The sequence below is a fragment of the Megalops cyprinoides genome, chromosome 16, assembly GCF_013368585.1.
Source record: "Megalops cyprinoides isolate fMegCyp1 chromosome 16, fMegCyp1.pri, whole genome shotgun sequence".
NCBI lineage: Eukaryota > Metazoa > Chordata > Actinopteri > Elopiformes > Megalopidae > Megalops > Megalops cyprinoides.
In genome coordinates this window covers 30,634,052-30,656,076 of record NC_050598.1, presented here as the reverse complement: position 1 = coordinate 30,656,076, position 22,025 = coordinate 30,634,052, and the positions used below count along the sequence as shown (strand labels likewise).

The window sequence follows — 22,025 nt, the reverse complement described above, 5'->3', positions numbered from 1 at the left end:
TACGTGCAGAGCTCAGTTCTGCTGCTGAGTGCGGCAACCCCCAGCGTGCCGGTCTGTCGGGAAGTGTGTCAGTGTGTCATACCTGCCACTCTGAAGGTGTGTCCGTCACTCAGTGTGGTATGTCTCAGTGTGTCATACCTGCCATTGAAGGTATGTCCCTCACTCACTGTGATGTGTGTTAATGTGTCAGTGTATCATACCTACCCTGAAGATTTATCTGTCACTCACTGTGGTGTGTGTCAGTGAGCCCTTGTGTTAAGGAATCTTTCCTACTTAACTCCTGAGAGAAAGTGCAGAGTATGTGCAGTTAGTGGGTCTGTGGGTTAATGTGTGGCACAGTCAGCTGCTCCAGTGTCTCTCACCTCCTGTCTCTCTGCAGGTTCTTCAAAGGCCCATAAATGAATGAATGAATGACCGAGTCACAGCTGACTTTAGCATTGACTCGGGGCAGGACTTGCAGTGTGTGTGTGTTTTGGGGGTGGTGTGGCATGAAGCTGAATGGTGTGTGTTGGAGTTACGTAAGCCGTATCGAGGACTTTGACCTGGACTTGTGTCTCTTTGCCTGTCAGTGTGTGTTAGCGCGTACGTGTGTCTGAGAGGGTGTCCTGAAGCAAGGCTCCCTCATTCCACATTCCACATGCCCACAGTCACATGGTCAAAGTCAAGTAGCACCAAACGGATGTGTTGCCCTGTGTGCCCCCCGGCACAGGCCCACACACATGCTGCCCTGAAAGGTGAATCAGGACTTCTCAGGTCCACTGCTTCCACATTTATTCACTGCATTTTCCCTGCACCTTTTTCATTTTTGTCAGTTTATTGTTTTAACCTCTTTCCCACATCTGCTAGCATTAAAATGTTCAAAACTTCCACATACACATACTGTTTAAATGAATAATTTCCTACAGTTAAACAGTAGGCTAGGCTAGTTAATGAACTTATAATGGCCCTCTCTGGGAGTGAAGCTTTTGTTTTTGGACATGGAGCTGAAATGTCTTATGATTACCCACCCACCTCTCACTGAGGGTGAGCTGTGTGGCACTCAGAAAATGAAAGTGGAGCGCATTTTATCAGTAATTGAATCAGTGCTGAGGAGGTTATGCACCAAGCACAGATGCACATCGCTCATGTTGCCTCATTGTGTAATAACCAGGCCCACATAGCCGTGAAGGCTATTGGATTCCATTCCATAGGCACTTTGTGGAAAAGAAGGGGCCCGAGCCTCTTTAAGTCAGCATCACTAGCCATGGCTCTAAATGCCGTTCAGCATCAACTCCCTCCTCCACACACAGACCCCATAGCTTGGCCTGGGGTCAAAGGGCATATAGCTGAGGTTTAGGGTGAGGGGTACGGCTTTCACATGAAAGCCTAGCTACTGCAGTGTCATGGGGCCACCTTTCGGGGGTCAGAGGTCAACTCACACTGTCATGCCTCTGCATATGCCCAGCGCCAGTATCTTAGCAACCAGGAGCATGTGTATCCTCTTAATCCTGAATTCTTTGCTTCACACGTATTGTGGAGGAGAGACGTGTTCCGTTGGTGCAGGTAAGAACAGCTGGTTCACGCTTACATGTGCTTGTTAGAGGCCTCCTTCTGTTGCTGTGAACTGCAGGTATTAAAGCACTTCCTCTGGAAATGCTGTTAGGGTACTGTCTCTCTGGAAGCGTGGTGTGAGTGCAGTCTGTGTGGAAATAGAATGAGGCAGTCTGTATGGAAGCAGTATGAGAGAGCAGTCTGTGATATCTATTATAGTCTGTTATTTGTGATAATAGTGAACAAACAATAGACTTGCAACTGTATATCATATCAGTTGATCTAATGTCTTTTCTACTGAATGAGCAGCTTTAGCTCAGTAACTAAGGCAGGCTGTCCCTGTCCTCCTGGACAGCTGCTCATCTGCTCCTTGGCTTATTGGCTCTCGTGCTATAGAGTTCCACCGTGCACACTGCCTGTTCTGCAGGTTAATCACATGAGTGCTTCTAGCAGCAAGGTCAATTAAATAATTAACTAACCCGGTTAAGCTGATAAGATCATCATAAGGCAGAAGGGCAGTGGCTGGCTGGCCTCAAATGCATTTCTACACTGTAACCACAGCAGAGCCACAACAGTACCAGGATGATGTGATCCAATCAGAACCCAAAGAAACTGACCTGGAAGTCAAAAGGACACCAGAACGAGTCCCGGCATTTGCTCCTGTCAGCTCTGCCCTGGGCTGCTACCCAGTGCTGTCAGTGTGACATTGCCTCACGTAAGGATTCTTCCATTTAAAAAAACACATGTTTATGGAGAAGCTTTTACGTTACATGCATTTAGAAGATGCTCTTATCCAGAGTGACTGCTGTCACAATACAACATAAGTGTATCCATTCAATTTAAACAACCAACACTCCCAGACCAGTGAGTGTGAGCATAACACTATTCAAGCCCTACTACAAGATAACTTGTGCACTCTGACAAAAGCCAAGTATACTGTAGCCTTATGGCATGAGCTGTGCTACTGGTATGCGGTCTTTACGCTCTGTGTGGATAGTATACTATAGCCTTATGGCATGAGCTGTGCTACTGGTATGCAGTCTTTAGGCTCTGTGTGGATAGTATACTATAGCCTTATGGCATGAGCTGTGCTACTGGTATGCAGTCTTTAGGCTCTGTGTGGATAGTATACTATAGCCTTATGGCATGAGCTGTGCTACTGCTATGCAGTCTTTAGGCTCTGTGTGGATAGTATACTATAGCCTTATGGCATGAGCTGTGCTACTGGTATGCAGTCTTTAGGCTCTGTGTGGATACACATGTATGCTCATGCTCCACGTGCTGCTCTGCCAGGGTATTTGTGTCTGAGTGCTGTGCAGTGTCCATCTGTCCGACTGTCAGTCTACTGCTTTACAGGATGTTAAGAATTCAGTGAAACTAACTTCAAACATGACGTGTAGGAAAGTAGGCGATTCTGAGGTAATATTCGTATGTGAAAATCAGATTCTGAATTTTACAGCAAGGTTACCGTGTTTTCTTTACCGTGTAATTGTTACCGTGTACTGTCCGAGAGCATGTTTCACCAAACTGTAGGTGTGTTCAGATGCAGTTCAGATACAGTGTGACATCATGGGAAATAAACCCAAGGAGCCCCTGTGGCACTGCCTCTAACCTCAGAAATTCTCTGCACCTTTGTGTCAGGATGCAAATTCCCTGCTTCTGTTTTCCGGTAATGAACACACATGATGTGATCAATGCATCCACCAATCCACCAATGCAATCCACCCACAATTTCGTTGCACCCCCACCGTGCAATGACAATAAAGTCTATTCTATTCTATTCTATGCATGTAATGTAACAACATAAATACTGGATCCTCCTGCCTACTGTAAATCCATATCCACAACTAAAGAGGATAACTCTCTCAGGAAAAAAAGAGTGACTGCATGTACATTTCTGTGGACTTGTACATTCTTGCACATGTGCAAGCATGTATGTGTGTGCATGAGTGGTGTGCAAGTGTGAGTGTGCGTGTGTTTGAGTGTGTCCGTGCATTTGTATTTGTGCATATGTGCATGTCCACACATGAGGCACTTTAGTCCAGATATCTACACTTTAAGGCCTACTGTAGCAGGATGTGTTTCTGCATAAGCAGGCTCTCATAAACACAGAGCAGCGCTTTAATGAATATAAATGACATTTCTAAAAATAACCCCTAAACCAGCCCCTGAACCTCCCCCCCTGCGCCGGATCACTCCACCCTGTCATGAAATGCAAGCTGTTCCTGGTGCACATTCCACATGGTGGAGGCCTCTGCGGAATGTACCAACTGTGCACAGGAAAAGGGGGGAGGGGAGTTAGCTGCAAAGAAGGAAACTGCTGAATGTGTAATGGCCTCTTGTGTACACTGTGTATGAATCTTACACGGATGTGTTAGCAGCCTCTGCAGGATGGAGTTTGGTTGTTACCAGCAGGTCTTCCCCTCCGCACCTCACTCCCCAACCCTGGATTAAACACCCCCGCCATGTGAATGTGTGGTCTGACCGGCCTCTAGGCTGTTGTCAGGCAGAACAGGAGAGAGGTGAGAGACCAGCTGTCTTTAGGTAAATAGTTCAAGCTCTTAAAAAAAAAAAGACCCGGAGAATTCCACACTCACAGAAGACATGTCCAGAGGGGGGATTGCAAACCCAGCAAGTTTCAAAGGCAGACTTTAAACTTTTTAAAACAAGACTCTCCCCCACCCACCACCCCCTTCCCTCCTTGGCTGCAGGCTCTGGCAGCCTGTGTGTGTGTGTGTGTGTAGGTTTGGGAAAGCAGAAAGGAACATAGCCACGTGGGAGAGATCTCAGGGATATCTCTGACTCTGGAATCTGTGCTTGCTTAGCTTCTGCTTTTTGTCCGTTTCTGCTGCAGCTGAGAGCAGAGGGAGCATGAGCTCTGAATGTTGCATGAACACATCACATGGTTGCACGAGAATTTAAAGGATTATCTGTGCTCGTCTTTCTGAAAGCATGTCTAGGGCCTCTGTTTTTCCATTTTTTCAAAGGGGCACATTTGGATTATTGAAGTCTTCTTTCAAAATAAGCACCGTGCTGCACTTTCTGTTTTTAATTTTCACCCTTCCTTGTTTGTTGTTTTTGTAACCATCTCCTCCAGTGGGCAACCACTGGAATTATTTTTGATAACATAAAACCTTTGTTAAATAAATAAATACCAAATCAAACAAGTGAAATGGAACAATCATTTCTATTCCAGTAACATTTGCTTAATATTAGAATGTAAGTAATGAACTTGGTATAAAATTATATTGAAAGTCAAGTGTATTTTGGTGAAGTAATATGGTGATTGCACCACTGTGGAGGATGTCTTACTGTACCCTGTACCCAACAGATTACGCAGAGACTCACCTGGGAAGCAGGGCCTGAGGGGCTCAGCTGCAAATAAATGTATACAATACCGGCGATTCAGTCCACAAAACAATATCGGCGATTCAGTCCACAAAAGGATACCGGCGATTCAGTCCACAAAACAATACCGGCGATTCAGTCCACAAAACGATACCGGCGATTCAGTCCACAAAAGGATACCGGCGATTCAGTCCACGAAACGATACCGGCGATTCAGTCCACAAAACAATACCAGCGATTCAGTCCATAAAACGATACCGGCGATTCAGTCCACAAAAGGATACCGGCGATTCAGTCCACAAAACGATACCAGCGATTCAGTCCATAAAACGATACCGGCGATTCAGTCCACAAAAGGATACCGGCGATTCAGTCCACAAAACAATACCAGCGATTCAGTCCATAAAACGATACCGGCGATTCAGTCCATAAAACGGTACCGGCGATTCAGTCCATGAAATGGTGCTGATGATTCAGTCCACGAAATGATACAGACGATTCAGTACACAAAATGACATCAATGATTTGTTCCACAAACCAATACTTACGATTCATTTCACAAAATGACATCAGTGATTTGGTCCACAAAACAATACTGAGGATTTGGTCTAGGACACCAATAATTCAGTACAAAAAATAAGACCTGATGATTCAATACACAAAAGCATACCACCGGTTCAGTCCACAAACAGCAGCTGCTGCAGCGTCTTCTGATGCCAAACAGGAAGTGCCGTCTCCCCCAGCCAAACAATGCCAAACAAAAACTCCGCCCCCTTTAATTTATTGGTTAATGCAGTTCTGCAATGACAAATGTCAAACTAATGTCAAGCCATCTGTAGTGCATTACATTACATGACATTACTGAAAAGTGAAAATTCAGTTTCTCAAAGTCTCCATACATACACACACAAACACACACACACACACACGCGCGCATACCTGTAATCACCAGTTCCATTGGTGATTACAGGTATGCGCATGTTTGTGTGTGTATGTATGTAAGCATGTGTAAGGGTGTGTAAGGGTAGAAAAGGCCCATAAGGTGAGCGTTAGCATGGTCTGCTTAGACCTGCCATCAGGCAGTGCGAAGGACAGCCCCTGGAAGGGTCTTTGCTCATGATGGATGGACTCTGTTGATGAGGGTGCATGTTGCCAGTAGCAAAGATGGCAATGTTGCTAGAATCTGTCACCAAGCACTGAACTTGGATCAGTTGCAGATATTTCCTTGTAATGTTTGGGCTTACATTTGGGGTTGGATGAGATCATCGTGGATCATTTGTGTGGGCAGAATGTTTCTGGAGTACAGAGGGTTGGAAAAAGAGACCTGTCAGTGGCTGTGAAGACCTTTGTTTAGGAAGCAGATGGTTCGTTAAGCAGAAGAGGCCTGAAGGGCAAAAGGGGCAAGCGAAGATGGGAGAAAAAGGCTGTACCTGTGCCTGTGTGTGTGTGCGTGTGTGTGGGTCTGTGTGGGTCTGTGTGCGTTTGTGTGTGTGTGTGTGTGTGTCTGTGTCTGTGTGCGTTTGTGTGGGTCTGTGTGCGTTTGTGTGTATGTGTGTGTGCATGTGTGTGTGTCTGTGTGCGTTTGTGTGTGTGTGTGTGTATGGGTCTGTGTGCGTTTGTGTGTATGTGTGTGTGCATGTGTGTGTGTCTGTGTGTGTGTGTGTGTGTGTGTATGGGTCTGTGTGCGTTTGTGTGTATGTGTGTGTGCATGTGTGTGTGTCTGTGTGCGTTTGTGTGTGTGTGTGTGTATGGGTCTGTGTGCGTTTGTGTGTATGTGTGTGTGCATGTGTGTGTGTCTGTGTGCGTTTGTGTGTGTGTGTGTGTGTGGGTCTGTGTGCGTTTGTGTGTCTTGTGTTTGTGTGTATGTGTGTGTGTGTGCGTGTGTGTGGGTCTGTGTGCGCTTGTGTATGTTTCTATGTGTGCGTGCGTGTGTGTGTACGTATGTGTGTGCCAGTGTGTGTGCGTGCTTGCGTGTGTGTGTGTATTTGTGTGTGTGTGTGTGTGCCTGGGGCAGGGGATGGGTAATAACAGTGGATTACAGTTTGTGTGTTTGTGCTGAGGTTGGAGGAGGGTTAATGATACTGGATCAGTGGATTTAGTGTGTGTGTCTGCGAGTGTGTGTGCATACATACGTGTGCTGAGGCTGGTGCTTGGAGTGTAATGACTTTGGATCAGGGTTTCTGTGTGGGTGTGTTCATGTGTCTGTTCATGAGTGTGTGTGTGTGAGTATGTGTGTGTTTATGTGTGTGTGAGTATGTGTGTGTGTGTGTGTTGTTTATGTGACTGTGTTTGTGTGAGCATGTATGTGTGTGAGCATGGGCAGAAGGAGGTGTAATAACCCAGGCTAACTCAGAAGGAACTGTAATCAGCTCTGCTCCTGGTGGCTCATTATGACTGTACACAGCCACACAGTAACTACCAGTGCTGGGCAGGAGACGAGTCCCCTCAGTCTGTGAAAACAGTCATTCTGCTCACAGCATTCCTCATCTACCCTTTCCTTTATTTGCAATGCAAAGACTGTGACTCTGTGTTCATGTGTGCATGGGTATGTGTGCCGTGTATGTATAATATCTTATAAAGACACATTTTCCTCTGCAAGGTCAGACAGGCAGCTGAGTGGTTGGTTGAAACCGTGATGCATTATGGGAAATGGGGAGGATACCATGACAGAAGTTTTTCAGTTACCATTAAACTCCTCTCTTCCTAAATAAGTACATCACAGGTACAAGTAGGGCTGGGCGATATAGCCGTCACAATATAGCAAACAGCTATTTTTAGTGCATTAACAGCTATCCCCGGTATGTGATGTGAGGTTTCTTCCCGTATTTTTTCCCTTTAGTCATACCTGATGAGGGAGCACACCTCCAGTTTTCCGAGGCCACGTGAAATGCTTCCGGGGGAAAAAACGCCACTCGTATCTATTCAATGCTGATATGACAGCAACAGCACAATGCTGCTTCCATGTGGTAGATAGAAACACATGGCTACAAAGATAAAGAGTGAAAACATATGCTATGTGTTTTTCAAAGCTAATAGGTAAGTTAACCAACATATAGATACAAGTGATATTTTTCTGCCCCAGAAGTATTTCACTGAACTTTGGAGGTGTGCTCCCGCATCAGGTATGACTAAAGGGAAAAAAATACAGGAAAAAACCTAATGCCACATACCGGGGATAGCTGTTATTGTGCTAAAAATAGCTATCCGATATATCGCGACGGCTATATCGTGCAGCCCTGGGTACAAGTAAGATCGTTGAAGAATGAGGTATGGATCTTTGCCTGCTTGTCCTGGAGTCTTCTTGGGGTTTTCATTAGATTATATGTTCAAGTATATTTATGTCAGGCTGTACTCTGAAGGGCCAGAGTTAGACCCCAGCATACGCTGCCGCTGTGTGTATGGTCTAGTGAGCCGAGCGGAATGGGTGTGCGTCGGTGTGTATGGCAGATGACTGTGTGTATCTGTAAAGCTCTGTGTAGCTGTGCTAATAGATTATTGATGCGCTGCTGGGCTGGGCAGCGGGCGCCGGCTGCTAATGGGCTGAGAGTCCCCTGCCGACACCCGATACCCCGGCACCACACACACCTGCTGGGGTCCCAGGAGGAAGCGGCTCTCCGCTCGTGAGAGAGAGGGGGAAGCAGAGGAAGAGGCAGAGAAACGGCATAATGGCCAGCGCTGAGTGCCCCTTCACCTCATCTCTCTCTCAGGCCCTCTCTCTGGGCAGATGGGTGGAGGTATCAGATTTAAATGTCCTCTGACTGTAAATGAAAAGGCCCCACCTTTCCCCCCCTCCCTCCCCTTTCAACCCATCCATCTCTCTCTCTGTCTCTCTCGCTCTCTCAGACCTTCGAAAGACTTTGTTCTCTCAGCAAGGATTGTAGACTGCTTCAAGAGTTCTCACTGCCTGCATGTGCAGTTCAGTGCAGTGTTTGAATCTGCACTTAGTATTATACAGTTCCATGGAATTAGTTGTTGGGGAATTGTTCGTTTCAGTTTGTCCAGGTTTTGATGGCTTAGGCCTAGTTGTCCTCCACTGCTGAAAATCAGCAAGTCATGTACTCAGAGATAATGGAAGATAATTGAAGACGAGATTCACTCTCTCTCTCTAATATGGCTTCCAGTTTGTTTATGATAGCTGCTGCTGTCGTACTTCCCAGGGCAGAATTACTGCTTTAAGGTGGATGTGCTCACATTGGCGGGTTGGTCTGGTTAGACAGGCTCTAGGAATGGTCCTGCAAAACCACACTGTTGCCAAAACCGGTAAGTCAATGAAAAAGCCATTCAGAACATATTTGAGGGGGTGAGTATGTGGGTGCGTGCGTGGTTGCTGCAGGGTGTGTGTGTGCTTGTGTGCGTGTGTGATTGTGTACGTACTTGGCTTGTGACACCACCAAAAGGGGGACGAGGAGGTGGGTTGCTGTGTGTCAGGGCATCTCCGCTGACGGGATACAGTGGAAGCGATGCTCCGACTGAGCCAGGCCTGAACAAAAGCCAAAGACAGGAAACACATCCTTCAGGAGGAGGCACTGTGGCTCTAAGCGCAGGCAGAACCCCGCGGCCCGGGTTTGAAACTGGCTGCGTTTTCTGCCGACAGTGACCGGGAGCACACAGAGGCGGAAAAGACTGGCTTCATTCCTTCAGAGATGGGGTGGGTGGGTTGGCCAGGGTCCCCTTGTCGCCTTGGGTGACGTGCAAGTGTTTCAGAGGAGTGTAGTCACTACGCCCTGTGCTTATATGCAGAGGCTTCCACGGTGAGACTAGCCTAGCGTACAATCGAAGATTGCAAATTTTGTGGAAAAGCATAAAGAGAAGAATGGTACAGACAAAGGGAGAAAGGGGAATATGACAAAAGAGAGAGAGAGAAAGAGAGAAAGAGAGGATGAGTGCAGCACACACTAACCCTGCTGTTTCTCCCGCTCTCAGCACACCTGGCTTTCTCTCACTCGGTCTCGCTCTCTTTGTCTCTCCATCTCCATCCATTTGCTATGGAGATGAACAGCAGCAAAAAAGACTAATGAAATAAAAGAAAAGCGAGTATTTGGAGTGTGAGAGAGAATGGTACCAGTGGGGATATCATTGACTCCAGCATTAATTGAACACAGCTGTAGCTCCTTAAACATTAATTGCCAATTAATCAGACTTACTGTTCCTGGTGGAGTATTTTGGTGTGGAATGAAAAAAATATAGAAATTCCTAATTCATATCCATAATTCATAAGAGCATCATAAGGAAAGTGTGTTTTTGCGCTCTTCCTCCCTCCCCCCCCCCCCTCTCTCTCTCTCGCCTGTTTCCTTCTCTGTGTCCATCTTCCTCTCTGTTGCTCTGTGGGGAAGTGGCCGGGGAAAAGACTACACTCTGTGAAAAAGATGAAAACAGCCCTCGCTTGAAGGAAGCGCTCCCCCACTGCTGTCCCCCCGGAGCCAAGCAGTTCGTGTTCAGAGACGACGTTAGCAGCGTCTGTGTCCGTTTCAATGTATGTCTGATTCATCAAAATGTATCATAGCATTGAGAGTAGAGAGAAAGTGAGGAGTTTTTCCAGAGCAGTGCAGTTTACCTAAACGGCCTCGGTGGCTCTTACTGTGGTGGAGGTTTTTGTATGCCTGCCTGTCCCAGGATAACCCGTACAGCACCTCCACCTGTTGTGAATATTAGTAGTAAGTACATGCATTGTATGAAGCATCGCACTGGAGGCTTTGCAATTGTTTACTTTTTTATATTGAAATATACCCAGATCATTGATTGATCATTTATTATTTGCTTTCATTGATGTGTTGGTGTTTGAGTGCTTGCCTGGTGGGCTACTACAATTCAAGCAGGGGAAGAGAAGAGAGATTAGAAGTGTTTTGAGCAGGAGTAGCAGCTCAGAGGGACACCCAGTCATGTGACGATAGAGTATGGCACTGAAAGGTCAAAGGTCAGAGTGCAGGGCCTTATCTCAGTGCACCCTCTGTTTGGGTCTGTGATGGGCAGGAACCTGATGCTGTACAAATGTGCAAACACACACGCACACACACACACACACACACACACACACACACAACCACACTCACACACACACACACACACACACACACACACACACACACACACACACACACACACACACACAACCACACTCACAATCACACACACGCACACACAACCACACACACACACACTCACAATCACACACACACACACACACACACAACCACACTCACACACACACACACACACACACACACAATCACACACACACACACACAACCACACACGCACACACACACACACACAACCACACACACACACTCACACACAGACACACACACACACACACACACACACACACAATCACACACACAACCACACTCACAATCACACACACACACAATCACACACACACACACACACACACACACACACACACAATCACACACACACAATCACACACACACACACACACACAACCACACACAGAACCACACTCACAATCACACACACACACACACACACAATCACACACACACACACACACACACACACTCACACTCACACTCACACACACAACCACACTCACAATCACACACACACACAATCACACACACACACACACACACACACACACACAATCACACACACACACACACACACAACCACACACAGAACCACACTCACAATCACACACACACACACACACAACCACACTCACAATCACACACACACACACACACACACACAGAACCACACTCACAATCACACACTCTCACACATGCACACACACTCACTCACACATGCGCATGCACACACACACGCTCACACTCACACGCACATGATGAAACAGGAATACACTGAAACCCAGATAGAGGGCAGATATGATATGACCTGGCGTCACGCGTGACTGTAGAGCTCTGGAATCTGTGGCAGTGTATGCTGGCTGTTCTGGAGCAGACTTTGACAAGCCTGTGATTGCTTTGTGTCTGGCACCGTGTTATATAACTGTACTGATTACAGAGTGAGCCATGATAACACCCTGAACTAACTGGCACATATTCTCTCTCTCTCTTTCTCTCTGTCTGCCTCTTTCTCCCTCTGTCTGCCTGTCTGCCTCTGAAATTCAAATTCTATATTTGCATGAAAACTGGTCATGCACATGAATGATAGATAATAAACATTGAATGTCTTCATTTTTTAACTTCCCATCTTGCCCAAAAAACTCTCCCTTTCCCTCTCTCTTTCTCTTCCTCCCTGTCTGTCTCTCTCTATTCCTCCATTTCTGTCTCTCTTCCTTCCTGTCTGTCTCTCTCTGTCTTCTCTCCTTTCTGCCACTCTCTCTTCCTCTCTGTCTGTCTCTCTCTTCCTCCCTGTCTGCCACTCTCTCCTGGCTCTGCTCCATATAATCATTTGTTATTGAAAAAAAAAATGGCACAGCACTGCAGTAGATGGATAAATCAGTGCCATGAAGATTATATAACATACTAGTGATGTCAGTGTGGTGTCCAGAGTTATAACGTGTGTGCGTGTGTTACTACACACACACACACACACACACACACACACACACACACACAGTCACTTCTCTCAGACCTCACTGACACCCTTCTTGCTTGGAGCTCCTGTGGTCATGCCCTGTGATCTGCACTGGCTCTCAGACAGGCAGCTCATTACAGTTTCCATACTGTCACCGGCTCTGAAGCCGGACTGCAGTCAGCACGTGGACGCGACTCTGTGCACATGAGGTGTGCTTTTCTGTAAACGTGAGCAACCACAAACTGTCCTGGGTTCGACTGGAAAAAACACACGGCACAGCACAGCACAGCACAGCACAGCACAGGCGTGCATTGTGAAGCCTGTGTGTGAAGCTGTGTGTGCGCCTGTGTGTGTGAGAGAGAGCGCAGAATAGGTGAGTGAGTTCATGAACAAAGGAAGAGGAAGGTTGGCATATTAAGCACAAAATGTGCCTTTTTTCGTTTTTATGGTCTGTTGTGAAACCCAGCCATGGTTTAAAGCTGGGAGTGATTGTGACACAGACACCAGGATGAGATGTGGAAGAGCCCAACAGTGGTATTGTTCACAATTACTGCTCATTTCATCATCCACACACACATACACACTCACGTGCGTACACACCAACAGATACACGCCCTCACCCTGATCCGTTTAGACACACACGCACACACACACAAACACACATGCACTCATATTCATACACACCAGCAGATTCATGCCCTCACCCTCATGCGCGTGCACACATTGCACTGGCATGCAAACATTCTTACAGGTACACTGGCATGCACACACGTTAATATGTAAATAATGTCATGTGACCATTACATTGTAATTGTGACCACTGCTGTCCACATACCTCACCGCAGTTCACTGACACAACAGAAACTTCTGTTCATTGTCAAAACTCAACACTGAGTGTAAGAATATAACGAACAAAATGCACACAATGAAAGATACAAGCATGTATAAACACACACGCGTGCATAAACACGCGCACATACACACACACGGGCGAGATTTATAATCCCCAGTATCAGTTCATCAGTGTCACCCCCTGTTCCTGAGATGCAGCGAGTCCTAAGGGACAGAGAAAGAGAGATTCCTGCCTCTCCAATCCCATCTGTTTGACAGTCAGGGAGGGAGGGAGGGAGGGAGTAGGGGAATAGCACTGTGGAAACGAGGCTGAGGGAGGAGAGGAGAGGGGGTGACGAGGGAAGGGGGGAGGGGCTGTGTGGAGAGAGCAAAAAAAAGAGCTGTAGCAGACTGGCCTAGAGCGGGGGGTTGGGCTTCTCTCTTTCTCTCTGTGTGCTGTTCCGATCCTTTCTTTGTTTGACTACTGAGTGGAAAAAAGCGAGAGAAAAGAGTGTGTGTGTGTGAGAGTGAGAGAGAGAGAGAGAGAGAGAGAGAGAGGGGGAGAAAGGGAAGAAAGGAAGGAAGAAAGGAAGGCGAGAGGCACACAGTCTCTTGAAAAAAAGAAAGACTTATATTTATTATTTGTGGTGTAGCAATCCTGCAGCCTGTGCGTGTGTTTGCATGAGTGTGTTTGCCAGGTGCTAAATTGTGTGTTTTGCATGCTGTTGTCTGGTAGGGGTTTAATTGAAACCCCGGTTGTGTTTAAAGGGGGAGACGGACACAAAGCTCAACTTGGAGTTCTGTAGCGTTTCACAGCCGCTCTGGAATTACAAATCCTACTCAACCTCTGGCTTATTCTGTCTCCCTGCTAGCACTCCGGCAAGGTAAGACTCCAGCTTTTTATTTTATTTAGGGGGATTTTTTTTATTTTAAACAACCCCCACCCTCCAAAGAAAAAGTTGATCCTCAAAGAAAACAGCTTTGCATTTTGACAAAGGAGTGTTCAGAGAAAGGGTTTAGTGTATATTCCTCTCCCCTCACACATTTTGTTCTGCAAGGATATAAAGTCATCTGTCTGTGAGTCTTGTGCAGGCTGTGGAGGTTATCTTCCAGTCTGCATGCCTGTGTGCAGCAAAGCCTCGGTCTCTATCTCTTTCCTGTGACTTTGCTGAAGACTCGTATTACATGCATGTGGAACATATGTACAGGCTCTTTTTCTGTACGTACTGCTGGTGTCTTCAGATGCAGTTGAGCTTGTGTAGCTGTTGTGTAGGTGTTGGTTGCTGGATCTTGCCTGACAGAAGTTGTTTTCCGTGGGGCTTTTGTTCCAGAAATCCACTCTGGTCAGAAGTTAGGGTCATGGTCGTTTTTCACGGTGCAGCAGAGACAGAAACATAAACAAAGAAGATAATTGTGAGTGACATGAACACCAGGCCACAGTGTGTTATCGCTGTTATAGACTGCTACTGTGCGCTTCGCCCCCGAACTGCCCGTCTCCCTGTTCCTGAGGTCCTGGGGCGACAAATCAGCAGAGAATGGTGTGTGTGTGTGAGAGAGTGCAGTGTTGAGAGTGTAGCATGCTTTGTGTGTGTGTGTGCATGTGAGGCTGTGCACTTTCGTTAATTTTCCACCAGCTGTGTTGTCATCAGTGAGCATTAGTGTGCTTGCCACTGAACTTAACCCAGTGCTTTTTAAAAACAAAACAAACAGAAAGAGACCAGCACTCAGCCAAAGAGCATCGGTGTGGCTGTAAAATGATCCTCTTCATAAGCCCCTCCCCCACTGCCCGCCCGACCCCTCCCTCCCCTCCACACACCTACCGACCAAATCACTGAACCTTAATCCCTCCGGTCTGCTATTCTATTAGACTTGCTTCGACCTGGGACCTTCCTGCAACCCCGATCTCCCCCCTCTCTCTTGCTCTCTCTCCTTCTCCCTAATCACTTAATTCATTAATTCATTAGTACCGGAAGTACATCCTTTTTATTTTTTCATCTGCCTGTGATGCGAGCGTCTTCGACACGCCGACCAACCAATGGCGCTTCACCGTGAGCCAGCTGTGGTTCAGATGGGGTCGACTTCTCATCAGCTGAATTTTTTTACCGCGTCCTTTTAACAGATGGTTATTGTAACCTGCTGCAGCGTTGCTAATGATAGATATTTATGTATATGATGTGTTTTTTGATCATTGTTCTGAATTCTCAGCAATTCTCTTTAGCATCCTTGCAGTATTGTTCATTTCATTGGCAGTGTATTTCAGTGACGTTGAAAGGATAGCCCCCATTGAAACGCGCTGCTCTCAGTTCAGTGCTACATGGTAAGGGATAACCATGAAGACAGCTGAGTGTTTGGGTTTTCCCAGCTCCCTCGTGTCGCTGTGTCTTTTTGGGGCTGGCGTTTGTTTGCGGACGTGCACACACACACAGGGGCTCACGTTGCCCTTCCCCCCTCCCTGAAGGAGCGATTGTGCATTCATTGGAATAGAGGGCTGGGGGTGGGGGACTGATTGAGTGTGGAGCTGGGAGAAGAAAGGGAGACGGGGGAGGGGGGGCAGCGGGTGTGGAGCTGTGGGAGGAGGAGGAGGAGGAGGAATACACAAACAGTGACGGAAGAACAGAGCTCGCTTGTGGTGTGATTGACTCCACTCTGAGTGCAGGCGCTGTCTCAGGGGGTCATTAGGTTCGAGGAGGGTGTGTGTGTGTGTGAGTGTGTGTGCGTGGTGGGGGGGGGGGCTGTGTGGAGAGCTGTGCAGATTGATACTGCCCCCCTCTCCCCAGGCACTGACCCTCGTTCAGTGCTTTTTCCTTTCACTTTAAGGTTGTGCTTAGTGTTAAGGCTGGCAAGCTGATCCTGGAGCAGTTTGTTTTTGCTTTTATGTAAAGGTAGGAGTTAGTGTTCAGGACGATCAGCTGTGAGCACACACAGATGCGCGTAGTTTATGTCAGGTAGGTTTGGTGTTTGTGTGGATTTTTACGGGACAGTGATAAGGAGTTTGCAGGCAGTGCCTGGAAGGTCCCACGCTGGTGTGGAATGTGGGTGCACATGTGGCTTTCATCTGAAAATACAACTGATTGTTTGCTTAAGTAAATGAGTGCTTGTCTGCGCAGAGATGTGTGTTCTTAGCGTATAGGGATAGAGTGTGAAGAGAATGGAATATTCTGCAGGGCTGCAGGGCATTTTGAGGGATGATCTCGCTCTCCTGAGCTGAACCTTAAAAGCCACAATCACAGCAACTGTCGCCTGTTTTCGTACAACAGGCACACTACTGCAGATGTGTCCAGGGATTTTTCTGAACCTGTGTGCAAATCACATCCATACATTGCAGACATCATGAGCAGACGTGTGTTTACAGTTACAACGAGAGATCAAACACACTGCCTGGTTGACTGCACAGTGTATGTCATGTGATCTGTGGGTGGTTCTTTCATGGGGGAAACTTAGTGTAAAGCTGTAGGATCTTTTGCATAACATGTCTGTATTGCTGCGTGATACATGATTGTGTGTTTGTGTGTGCAGCCTGGTATGGAGGAGCCAGGTGTGTTTTGACAGCTTTGAGAATGGTGTGCGAGCCCCACTCTCTCAGACGCCTTTCACCTCGATATGCCACATTCCAGCTCCCTCCGAGAGCGCAAAGAGGGAGAGAGGGAGGGAGGGAGGGAGAGAGGTACAGAGGCAGAGAAAGAAGATAAGAAATAGCTGGGCCCCAGGGTTTAAAGGAATTATGGGGTAGTTGTAAAACGGCAGGATCTGGGAAAGAACAGAACGTAAGCAGTAGCTGCAGAACCCCACAGTAACACACCCATGCCATGGCAGTGTGCTCTTTTCGGGGGGGGGGGGGGGTGCTTGCTGTCTGGTTGAGGTGTGTTACCTGCTGTAATGTACTGCTTCACATCGAGTTACACTGAAGTAAGTGGGTGTTGTGGGCTTGAGGGATTGGGGTGACACAGGAGTGTTCCACAGGGGGTTGCCTTGCACTCAGTCCCTAAATCCGCACTGCTGAGGGAGCCGGGGAAAGGGGGTCACCGGCCTCTCTGACCCTGAGCATGTCCTTCTGCTGCTTTAATTGATTAACCTGATTATGTTACAGTAATCAATTAACGTGATTATGTGGCAGCCATCGATTCACGTGATTATGTTACAGTAATCCATTAACGTGATTAGGCCTGCCAGAGCTCGGAGGATGTGAGCTCGTCCCCGTGTCTTGGGGTGGAGCACGGCCCCTTACCCCCCCCCCCCTCCCCTAGAATTCAGTATTCTTACCCTCTTAGCCTCACCCAGACACAGCAGTTACCTCAGAATGTGTGTACATCCACACACACAATTCAAGCTGAGCAGCAGTTACTGTCCTGGAATCTACTCCCATGACATGTGTGCACATCCAGCTGCCAATTAGTGTGAATGCAAGGCCAGAGAGACGGTGAGAAGCCGAAGTTCCATTCAGATTTTGGGTCTGAGTTCTGGGCATGTATTGTATGCCACAAGTCTTTTTCTTTGAGAGAGAGAGTCTTTGTAGCTGTGGTTGTGGGTCCACAGCTGCCAGCTCCAACCCCTCCATAGGTATTTACATTACATGAACACATTAATCTGATCGTTATCAGAAAATCAGTAGGGAGTTTGCATCATGGCATAAAGTTTTGGCAGGATTAGGAGGAGTGGTTCTGAGGACTCATCTCCCAGACTGCATTGTAATCAGACATCAGACGGGGAATGTACCTTGGAACAGAACGAAGTGAGAGATCCACCTGGGTGTTAACTTTCAATCCAAAGACAACGGCAGATTTTTATATGTGAGCGTGATCAGGGGAAGGGTTTCACTGTGTCCCAGCGCTGTGGCGGGCCCTGGAACAGCTCTGCAAGGCCGCTGCAGCAGCGCTCTCCCTGGGGTTCGACCCCATGGCACCAGCTGCAGAGTCGTTCCTGCAGAAAGGCCCTCCCTGAGGCTGGGTCTGAAGTGATGATGTTTGAAATGAGACCGTGCCGTCAGCACAGAGGAGCTCTCCAGTTTGGAGGGTGTTTCCAGTAGGTTTGACCCAGTCGTCCACTGCAACAGTGATCAGGGCTGCAGCCACTCCTGCCTTCGGCTCCCAGTCTGTGCAGCTGCACAGGGTCGGCCCATACGCTCTGCGTTTGGATCAGCTGCACAGGGTCGGCCATACGCTCTGCGTTTGGATCAGCTGCACAGGGTCAGCCCATACACTCTGCGTTTGGATCAGCTGCACAGGGTCGGCCATACGCTCTGCGTTTGGATCAGCTGCACAGGGTCAGCCCATACGCTCTGCGTTTGGATCAGCTGCACTCAGGCTGAACTCAGTTTGGTTCAGTTTGGCTGGTTGTAGGTCAGTTTTGCTTGGTTTTGGGATAAGACCACATATTTGATTCTTCAGGTATTTATCCATGAAATCAATAATCAGTTGCTTGGATCAGTTTATAAATGCTTGTTTATTAATAACATTGATGTTTTAATCCTTATATTCTTTGGAAAGGAGAGCTTTGGTTTTTTAATAAGCTAATTGATTGATATTATTTGTCTTCCTGTTTCATAATGGAGGGTTGAAGCAGGGTGCCAGATTTTAAATATCTGATTTTGAGAACGCTTTAAGTTAATTGAAATACACATTGCTATACTGGTTCAGCTCTACTGTCTGAATCGATTTGGCTGAGTGTGCATAGGGAGAATTAGATTTGGAACTGGATGAGTTCAGGGTCTGGTTGGGGTTTGGCCGGGTTCGAGGTCTGGTTGGGGTTCGGTTGGGTTCGAGGTCTGGTTGGGGTTTGGCTGGGTTCGAGGTCTGGTTGGGGTTTGGCTGGGTTCGAGGTCTGTTTGGGGTTTGGCCGGGTTCAGGGTCTGGTTGGGGTTTGGCTGGGTTCGAGGTCTGGTTGGGGTTTGGCTGGGTTCGAGGTCTGGTTGGGGTTTGGCTGGGTTCGTGATCTGGTTGGGGTTTGGCTGGGTCCGGGTCTGGTTGGGGTTTAGCTGGGTTCGAGGTCTGGTTGGGGTTTGGCTGGGTTCGAGGTCTGGTTGGGGTTTGGCTGGGTTTGAGGTCTGGTTGGGGTTTGGCTGGGTTCGAGGTCTGGTTGGGGTTTGGCTGGGTCCGAGGTCTGGTTGGGGTTTAGCTGGGTTCGAGGTCTGGTTGGGGTTTGGCTGGGTTCGAGGTCTGGTTGGGGTTTAGCTGGGTTCGAGGTCTGGTTGGGGTTTGGCTGGGTTCGAGGTCTGGTTGGGGTTTGGCTGGGTTCGAGGTCTGGTTGGGGTTTGAATTCACACTGTTCTATCCTCCTTGTTCTTCCTGCTCTGCGGTGTCAGGATGAACAGCTGTAAGGTGCCCAGCTTTCAGACAGACTCGGCTGTGTGCATGTGAGAATGTGTATGTGAGTGTGTTTGTGGAAGAGAGAGGATGTGTGTGTGTGTGTGTGTGTATGTGCGTGCATGTGGGTGTGGGTGCATGTGTGAGTGTGTTTGTGGGAGAGAGAGGGTGTGTGTGTGTATGTGTGCGCATGTCTGTATTTGTGTGCATGTGTATGTGGGTGTGCGTGTGGGTCCATGTGTGAGTGTCTATGTGTATGTGTGTGTGTGGGTGTATGTGTGCATGTCTTTGTGGGTGTGTGTAGGTGCATGTGTAAGTGTATATGTGTGGGTGTGGGTGTGGGTGTGTGAGAGTGTCTGTGTGTGGGTGTGTGTAAGTGTATATGTGTGGGTGTGGGTGTGTGCAGGGGGCAGTGGGTGCACTGTGACCTGTCTGTGTCTGCACTGTTGTGTCTGCCTTCTCTCAGACTCCAGTAACCTGATCCTACTTCTGTTGATTTGAGAGGAGACTATTTGCCTGGTGACCCTGGGACCCCTATTCTTTCTCTCTCTCCTTCCGTCTGTCTACATGTCCCTCCTTCTCCTGCCCAACACCCCCCACCCCATACACTCCCTGACTGACATCTTCTCCGGACTCTTATCAGTATCCATTTCAGCTTGGAGTCAAAGTCAATGTTGATGTTAACAATTGATTTTTTGTTTCCTTTGTATTGGTTATATAAGATGTCTGGAGCCTTAATCCAGCATTAACTCCTGTTGTGTCAAAGAACCTCTGTCACTGTCTGCCTACTTCTCCAGGTACCTGCATATTTGTGCCTGCGTGTGTGTGCGTGCGTGCGTGCGTGTGTGTGTGCGCACGTGTGTGTGTGCGTGCGTGCGTGTGTGTGTGCGCACGTGTGTGTGTGTGTGTGCGCGCGTGTGTGTGTGCACGCATATGAATCTGTGTGAGTATCTTGTGCAGCTTGCATGGTATAGAGCAGAACTGACTCTACAACATTAGAAATACCTATGTGTGTCGTGTGTGTTTTGTGCATGTGTGGGTGTGTCTGTGTGTGAGTGTGTGCAGAACAGAGTGGAGACATAGGCACACACACACACACACACACACACACACACACACACACACACTGGGCTGGCAGACAGTGTGAGTGCTGTGTTTGAGCGGCCTGCCATTCCCCTCCCCGACTCACCCCTCCTTCACTCTCCACAGGAACAGGAGGAAATGGGCCTTTCATGTGAATGAGTGGTGTGTGTGTTTGTGTGCGGGTTTATGTATGTTTTTGTGTTCATAAGGCTGTATACATTATTGTGTGTGTATGACTTTGTGTGTGTCTGTCTGTGTGTGTGTTCGTGTGTGCAGTAGAGTATATTAAGGAAAAATGCTGTGTGTTTGCAAGCTGCTGACCTGCTGTTAATGTAGTGCAGTAGTGTAGTACAGTTGTCATATAGTGTAACTGTTGACAATTGTGTAGTTAAATGTTTATAATGTACTGTCATGTAGATATGTGCTGTTTTATTGATTCTTTTTGTACACATAGTGTAACCTTACTGAAACATTCTGTTTAGTATATGTAACGTTGTAGTGTGTTACTGTAACATTGTTGATTTGTAGTATTTGTAGCACAGCATGATGTTGAAATGGGTTTGTAGTGTTGTGTAACTGCAGTGTTCACACTGTAGCGCAGCCTTATTGAAGTACCGCATTTGTGCATTTGTGTCAGTCATCGGCTGAGTGCAGTTTCTGCTCTAATGAGTGTTAAACAGTGCAGCAGTGTGACTCCCCAGCCCCCTCCCCCTGTGCTAACGCTGTGCATCTGTGTCATGTCACTGAGTTCCTCCGTCCTGGAGTAACCCCCTCCCCCTGCTCCTCCCTCTCCCCACCCCCGATCGCACACGCCCGCCCTCTGTTCCTCCGCGAGCTTCTGTGTGTCACTGTCAGAGTATACCACGCACACACAGGCACACACAGGCGCACATGCACACGCATTTCTTCATGTCTCCTTTGCTCCAGGAAAGCAGAAGCACTGTTGCAAACCGGTGACTATTTTGCAAGAGGACTATTACAGTGTCTGTGGCACGTGCGGAACATCACCCTCACTTTCTCTCTCTCTCTCTCTTCTCTTTCTTTCCTCCTGCTTCTCTTTCACTTGCTCTTAAGCCCTCATCTTTCTGTCTCTTTACCTACAGTGTGTCTGTCCCAGAGAAGTCATCTGCAGGGGTCTCTGCATACATGTATGTCAGTGGAGCACTTTATGCTGTTTAATTAATGTTGCGTGTAATTAATGCTGGTGAGCGCGCTCTTGCAGGACCTGGAGACCTGCAATGGACCGGGCTGGGTGCTCCTCGTCTCCACCGTGAGGGTGGAGTAATGCGTGACAGTTTGGAGACGCTCCCTGGGGGGCTGAGTGTGTGTGAGTGAGCTTGTGTAATGTGTGTGTCTCTGAGCAGGTCTGACCCAGCTGCGAAGGCGGGGGAAATGAGGTGGAACTCAATCTGCCCCACACCTGTCTGT

At 47.8% G+C, this 22,025-nt stretch overlaps 1 protein-coding gene across 1 annotated transcript in view; it reads left to right on the top strand.

Moving 5' to 3' along the window:
• The first annotated feature begins 13,901 nt into the window (after positions 1-13,901).
• The window catches only part of kdm6ba (lysine (K)-specific demethylase 6B, a), a 40,077-nt gene continuing 31,953 nt past the window's right edge, over positions 13,902-22,025 (top strand). Inside the window, exon 1 of the mRNA XM_036549107.1 lies at positions 13,902-14,099. The gene's annotated coding sequence lies outside the window, so the exon portion shown is untranslated. The remainder of the gene's footprint in view (positions 14,100-22,025) is intronic.